The sequence below is a fragment of the Schistocerca gregaria genome, unplaced genomic scaffold (assembly GCF_023897955.1).
Source record: "Schistocerca gregaria isolate iqSchGreg1 unplaced genomic scaffold, iqSchGreg1.2 ptg000178l, whole genome shotgun sequence".
Lineage (NCBI taxonomy): Eukaryota > Metazoa > Arthropoda > Insecta > Orthoptera > Acrididae > Schistocerca > Schistocerca gregaria.
In genome coordinates, this window is record NW_026061728.1 from 2,085,238 (window position 1) to 2,093,134 (window position 7,897).

The window sequence follows — 7,897 nt, forward strand, 5'->3', positions numbered from 1 at the left end:
CCGCATTTGCTACGATTGCCATTTGCTACTTCTGCAGAAGCGGCGACGACGACGACGACGACGACGACGACGACTAATATCGCGAGAGGCTCTGAGATATGTGAGAAATACATCTATAAAATGGAATTCAGACTGCCTCGTCTCACCTTATGCTGAGAAACAAGACCACACACTTTGTGCATTCGGAATCGAAGGCAGGGCGTCCCTCGCCGCATTTGCTACGACTGCCATTTGCTACTTCTGCAGAAGCGGTGGCGGCGACGACGACGACGACGACGAATATCGCGAGAGGCTCTGAGATATGTGAGAAATACATCTATAAAATGTAATTCAGACTGCCTCGTCCCACCTTATGCTGTACCGCTTTGGCAAATGCTTTATCTGCGCCATTCGCCTTAATCGCATCTGAGAGTAATTCTTAAAAAAACGCCTGTCGCTAATTGTTCGTCATCACAGGTACTGTTTGCTATACGGCCACGACGCGCAACTGATTTCCAAAATGCATCTTTCTCCTGTGAGGATGGAACTTACGACCCCTGGTTTATTAGACCAGTGCTCTACCACTGAGCTAAAGAGGCGCGGCCTAGCGGTACGCTTGGGTACTTCGTCCTTACGGTCGTCTGCATCATCAGACTTTAGCTGACAACACTTCACATTACCGGCTAATATTTGCAGCTATGGCGACAAATTACTGCTTGGCTACACATCTGACACGTAACCGATGTGCTCTCCAAACAACAACACTTGCATTTCAGAACATGTCTCTCACACATGTCTACAAAATCACCTTCACCTTCAAATACAGTTTCCTTGCGACTGACAGAGACGTAGGCAAAGTTTAAAGTTGCTATTTCCATTAAATCTCGTTAATCAGAAAAACGGTAATTTACACCTGCAGCGGAACAAAATTCCGTTCCGCCCACCGTCTGGCTCGAACCCACGACCCTGGGATTAAGAGTCTGACGCTTTACCGACTGAGCTAGCCGGCTACCTCGGTGAATACCTGCCGGGTAGCACGTCACACAGTACTCGTTTGGGTTGGGTGGTCCCATACAGAATCTCTCCATGATGCCTAATGTTTTCCTAACGTCACACTCGTCACGTACTTCACTTTTATGTCATAATCATTTCTGAGAGGTAAAGAAATTGCATGACAACATGCAGAGCTAGTGGCGTCAAAATTAACACACATACTTTATGTGACTCAAAAGCCGAACGAGTTACTTTCCGACGTTGTTTTAGATGTGCAAGTGATAGTCAAAACTCGCTGTGTCGGCACTCTGCCGACCATTTCGCTAGTTAACACCGGTCTTGTTGTGTGTGTTTCAAGCTCAAGAGCATCTCCAAGCAAAAATTGGTTAACAGCAACATTCAGACGGTTTCGTACTGATCAATTGCTACATTAAAACGTTATGTTTCTTTTTCAGAACTGGAAAAACACAAGCGTGACAGCATTCGAACCTGTAATCTTCAGATCCGAAGTCCGACACCTTATCCATTAGGCCACACGGTCACTGACGACCAACATTTACATGTATACGACTCGTCTCGAAACGCTCACACCCCTGAGGATTTGTGTTTTCGTTCTACACAGCCGCTGCCCCTTGCTCTTTCCCACCCATTCGTTACATTCAACCTCTGACGTGACCGACCAAATATAGACTGAGAAACAAGACCACACACTTTGTGCATTCGGAATCGAAGGCAGGGCGTCCCTCGCCGCATTTGCTACGATTGTCATTTGCTACTTCTGCAGAAGCGGCGGCGGCGACGACGACGACGACGACGACGAATATCGCGAGAGGCTCTGAGATATGTGAGAAATACATCTATAAAATGTAATTCAGACTGCCTCGTCCCACCTTATGCTGTACCGCTTTGGCAAATGCTTTATCTGCGCCATTCGCCTTAATCGCATCTGAGAGTAATTCTTAAAAAAACGCCTGTCGCTAATTGTTCGTCATCACAGGTACTGTTTGCTATACGGCCACGACGCGCAACTGATTTCCAAAATTCGTCATTCTGCTGTGAGGATGGAACTTACGACCCCGGGTTTATTAGACCAGTGCTCTACCACTGAGCTAAAGAGGCGCTGTCTAGCTGTACTCTTGGGTACTTCGTCCTTACGGTCGTCTGCATCATCAGACTTTAGCTGACAACGCTTCATATTACCAGCTAATATTTGCAGCTATGGCGACAAATTACTGCTTGGCTACACGTCTGACACGTAACCGATGTGCTCTCCAAACAACAACACTTGCATTTCAGAACATGTCTTTCACACATGTCTACAAAATCACTTTCACCTTCAAATACAGTTTCCTTGCGACTGACAGAGACTTAGGCAAAGTTTAAAGTTGCTATTTCCATTAAATCTCGTTAATCAGAAAAACGGTGATTTACACCTGCAGCGGAACAAAATTCCGTTCCGCCCAGCGTCTGGCTCGAACCCACGACCCTGGGATTAAGAGTCTGACGCTCTACCGACTGGGCTAGCCGGCTACCTCGGTGAATACCTGCCAGGTAGCACGTCACACAGTACTCGTTTGGGTTGGGTGGTCCCATACAGAATCTCTCCATGATGCCTAATGTTTTCCTAACGTCACACTCGTCACGTACTTCACTTTTATGTCATAATCATTTCTGAGAGGCAAAGAAATTGCATGACAACAAGCAGAGCTAGTGGCGTCAAAATTAACACACATACTTTATGTGACTCAAAAGCCGAACGAGTTACTTTCCGACGTTGTTTTAGATGTGCAAGTGATAGTCAAAACTCGCTGTGTCGGCACTCTGCCGAGCATTTCGCTAGTTAACACCGGTCTTGTTGTGTGTGTTTCAAGCTCAAGAGCATCTCCAAGCAAAAAATGGTCAACAGCAACATTCAGACTGTTTCGTACTGCTCAATTGCTACATTACAACGTTATGTTTCTTTTTCAGAACTGGAAAAACACAAGCGTGACAGCATTCGAACTTGTAATCTTCAGATCCGAAGTCCGACGCCTTATCCATTAGGCCACACGGTCACTGACGACCAACATTTACATGTATACGACTCATCTCGAAACGCTCACACCCCTGAGGATTTGTGTTTTCGTTCTACACAGCCGCTGCCCCTTGCTCTTTCCCACCCATTCGTTACATTCAACCTCTGACGTGACCGACCAAATGTAGACTGAGAAACAAGACCACATACTTTGTGCATTCATAATCGAAGGCAGGGTGTCCCTCGCCGCATTTGCTACGATTGCCATTTGCTACTTCTGCAGAAGCGGCGACGACGACGACGACGACGACGACGACGACTAATATCGCGAGAGGCTCTGAGATATGTGAGAAATACATCTATAAAATGGAATTCAGACTGCCTCGTCTCACCTTATGCTGAGAAACAAGACCACACACTTTGTGCATTCGGAATCGAAGGCAGGGCGTCCCTCGCCGCATTTGCTACGACTGCCATTTGCTACTTCTGCAGAAGCGGTGGCGGCGACGACGACGACGACGACGAATATCGCGAGAGGCTCTGAGATATGTGAGAAATACATCTATAAAATGTAATTCAGACTGCCTCGTCCCACCTTATGCTGTACCGCTTTGGCAAATGCTTTATCTGCGCCATTCGCCTTAATCGCATCTGAGAGTAATTCTTAAAAAAACGCCTGTCGCTAATTGTTCGTCATCACAGGTACTGTTTGCTATACGGCCACGACGCGCAACTGATTTCCAAAATGCATCTTTCTCCTGTGAGGATGGAACTTACGACCCCTGGTTTATTAGACCAGTGCTCTACCACTGAGCTAAAGAGGCGCGGCCTAGCGGTACGCTTGGGTACTTCGTCCTTACGGTCGTCTGCATCATCAGACTTTAGCTGACAACACTTCACATTACCGGCTAATATTTGCAGCTATGGCGACAAATTACTGCTTGGCTACACATCTGACACGTAACCGATGTGCTCTCCAAACAACAACACTTGCATTTCAGAACATGTCTCTCACACATGTCTACAAAATCACCTTCACCTTCAAATACAGTTTCCTTGCGACTGACAGAGACGTAGGCAAAGTTTAAAGTTGCTATTTCCATTAAATCTCGTTAATCAGAAAAACGGTAATTTACACCTGCAGCGGAACAAAATTCCGTTCCGCCCACCGTCTGGCTCGAACCCACGACCCTGGGATTAAGAGTCTGACGCTTTACCGACTGAGCTAGCCGGCTACCTCGGTGAATACCTGCCGGGTAGCACGTCACACAGTACTCGTTTGGGTTGGGTGGTCCCATACAGAATCTCTCCATGATGCCTAATGTTTTCCTAACGTCACACTCGTCACGTACTTCACTTTTATGTCATAATCATTTCTGAGAGGTAAAGAAATTGCATGACAACATGCAGAGCTAGTGGCGTCAAAATTAACACACATACTTTATGTGACTCAAAAGCCGAACGAGTTACTTTCCGACGTTGTTTTAGATGTGCAAGTGATAGTCAAAACTCGCTGTGTCGGCACTCTGCCGACCATTTCGCTAGTTAACACCGGTCTTGTTGTGTGTGTTTCAAGCTCAAGAGCATCTCCAAGCAAAAATTGGTTAACAGCAACATTCAGACGGTTTCGTACTGATCAATTGCTACATTAAAACGTTATGTTTCTTTTTCAGAACTGGAAAAACACAAGCGTGACAGCATTCGAACCTGTAATCTTCAGATCCGAAGTCCGACACCTTATCCATTAGGCCACACGGTCACTGACGACCAACATTTACATGTATACGACTCGTCTCGAAACGCTCACACCCCTGAGGATTTGTGTTTTCGTTCTACACAGCCGCTGCCCCTTGCTCTTTCCCACCCATTCGTTACATTCAACCTCTGACGTGACCGACCAAATATAGACTGAGAAACAAGACCACACACTTTGTGCATTCGGAATCGAAGGCAGGGCGTCCCTCGCCGCATTTGCTACGATTGTCATTTGCTACTTCTGCAGAAGCGGCGGCGGCGACGACGACGACGACGACGAATATCGCGAGAGGCTCTGAGATATGTGAGAAATACATCTATAAAATGTAATTCAGACTGCCTCGTCCCACCTTATGCTGTACCGCTTTGGCAAATGCTTTATCTGCGCCATTCGCCTTAATCGCATCTGAGAGTAATTCTTAAAAAAACGCCTGTCGCTAATTTTCCGTCATCACAGGTACTGTTTGCTATACGGCCACGACGCGCAACTGATTTCCAAAATTCATCTTTCTCCTGTGAGGATGGAACTTACGACCCCTGGTTTATTAGACGAGTGCTCTACCACTGAGCTAAAGAGGCGCGGCCTAGCGGTACGCTTGGGTACTTCGTCCTTACAGTCGTCTGCATCATCAGACTTTAGCTGACAACACTTCACATTACCGGCTAATATTTGCAGCTATGGCGACAAATTACTGCTTGGCTACACATCTGACACGTAACCGATGTGCTCTCCAAACAACAACACTTGCATTTCAGAACATGTCTTTCACACATGTCTACAAAATCACCTTCACCTTCAAATACAGTTTCCTTGCGACTGACAAAGACGTAGGCAAAGTTTAAAGTTGCTATTACCATTAAATCTCGTTAATCAGAAAAACGTTAATTTACACATGCAGCGGAACAAAATTCCGTTCCGCCCAGCGTCTGGCTCGAACCCACGACCCTGGGATTAAGAGTCTGACGCTCTACCGACTGAACTAGCCGGCTACCTCGGTGAATACCTGCCGGGTAGCACGTCACACAGTACTCATTTGGGTTGGGTGGTCCCATACAGAATCTCTCCATGATGCCTAATGTTTTCCTAACGTCACACACGTCACGTACTTCACTTTTATGTCATAATCATTTCTGAGAGGTAAAGAAATTGCATGTCAACATGCAGAGCTAGTGGCGTCAAAATTAACACACATACTTTATGTGACTCAAAAGCCGAACGAGTTACTTTCCGACGTTGTTTTAGATGTGCAAGTGATAGTCAAAACTCGCTGTGTCGGCACTCTGCCGACCATTTCGCTAGTTAACACCGGTCTTGTTGTGTGTGTTTCAAGCTCTAGAGCATCTCCAAGCAAAAAATGGTTAACAGCAACATTCAGACGGTTTCGTACTGCTCAATTGCTACATTAAAACGTTATGTTTCTTTTTCAGAACTGGAAAAACACAAGCGTGACAGCATTCGAACCTGTAATCTTCAGACCCGAAGTCCGACACCTTATCCATTAGGCCACACGGTCACTGACGACCAACATTTACATGTATACGACTCATCTCGAAACGCTCAACCCCCTGAGGATTTGTGTTTTCGTTCTACACAGCCGCTGCCCCTTGCTCTTTCCCACCCATTCGTTACATTCAACCTCTGACGTGACCGACCAAATATAGACTGAGAAACAAGACCACACACGAGGGCAGGGCGTCCCTCGCCGCATTTGCTACGATTGCCATTTGCTACTTCTGCAGAAGCGGCGGCGGCGGCGACGACGACGACGACGACGACGACGACGACGAATATCGAGAGAGGCTCTGAGATATGTGAGAAATACATCTATAAAATGTAATTCAGACTGCCTCGTCCCACCTTATGCTGTACCGCTTTGGCAAATGCTTTATCTGCGCCATTCGCCTTAATCGCATCTGAGAGTAATTCTTAAAAAAACGCCTGTCGCTAATTGTTCGTCATCACAGGTACTGTTTGCTATACGGCCACGACGCGTAACTGATTTCCAAAATTCATCTTTCCCCTGTGAGGATGGAACTTACGACCCCTAGTTCATTAGACCAGTGCTCTACCACTGAGCTAAAGAGGCGCGGCCTAGCGGCACTCTTGGGTATTTCGTCCTTACGATCGTCTGCATCATCAGACTTAAGCTGCCAACACTTAATATTACCGGCTAATATTTGCAGCTATGGCGACAAATTACTGCTTGGCTACACATCTGACACGTAACCGATGTGCTCTCCAAACAACAACACTTGCATTTCAGAACATGTTTTTCACACATGTCTACAAAATCACCTTCACCTTCAAATACAGTTTCCTTGCGACTGACAGAGACGTAGGCAAAGTTTAAAGTTGCTATTTCCATTAAATCTCGTTAATCAGAAAAACGGTAATTTACACCTGCAGCGGAACAAAATTCCGTTCCGCCCAGCGTCTATCTCGAACCCATGACCCAGGGATTAAGAGTCTGACGCTCTACCGACTGAGCTAGCCGGCTACCTCGGTGAATACCTGCCGGGTAGCACGTCACACAGTACTCGTTTGGGTTGTGTGGTCCCATACAGAATCTCTCCATGATGCCTAATGTTTTCCTAACGTCACACTCGTCACGTACTTCACTTTTATGTCATAATCATTTCTGAGAGGTAAAGAAATTGCATGACAACATGCAGAGCTAGTGGCGTCAAAATTAACACACATACTTTATGTGACTCAAAAGCCGAACGAGTTACTTTCCGACGTTGTTTTAGATGTGCAAGTGATAGTCAAAACACGCTTTGTCGGCACTCTGCCGACCATTTCGCTAGTTAACACCGGTCTTGTTGTGTGTGTTTCAAGCTCAAGAGCATCTCCAAGCAAAAAATGGTCAACAGCAACATTCAGACGGTTTCGTACTGCTCAATTGCTACATTAAAACGTTATGTTTCTTCTTCAGAACTGAAAAAACACAAGCGTGACAGCATTCGAACCCGTTATCTTCAGATCCGAAGTCCGAAGCCTTATCCATTAGGCCACACGGTCACTGACGACCAACATTTACATGTATACGACTCATCTCGAAACGCTCACACCCCTGAGGATTTGTGTTTTCGTTCTACACAGCCGCTGCCCCTTGCTCTTTCCCACCCATTCGTTACATTCAACCTCTGACGTGA

General features: G+C 46.3%; 2 non-coding genes across 2 annotated transcripts; both read right to left on the reverse strand.

Moving 5' to 3' along the window:
- Positions 1-500: 500 nt before the first annotated feature.
- Trnai-aau (transfer RNA isoleucine (anticodon AAU)) lies at positions 501-578 on the reverse strand. The gene has a single exon. It is a non-coding gene; the product is annotated as a tRNA-Ile (tRNA).
- Positions 579-3,732: 3,154 nt separating this feature from the next.
- Positions 3,733-3,810, reverse strand: Trnai-aau (transfer RNA isoleucine (anticodon AAU)). Its single transcript has one exon. It is a non-coding gene; the product is annotated as a tRNA-Ile (tRNA).
- Positions 3,811-7,897: the final 4,087 nt, after the last annotated feature.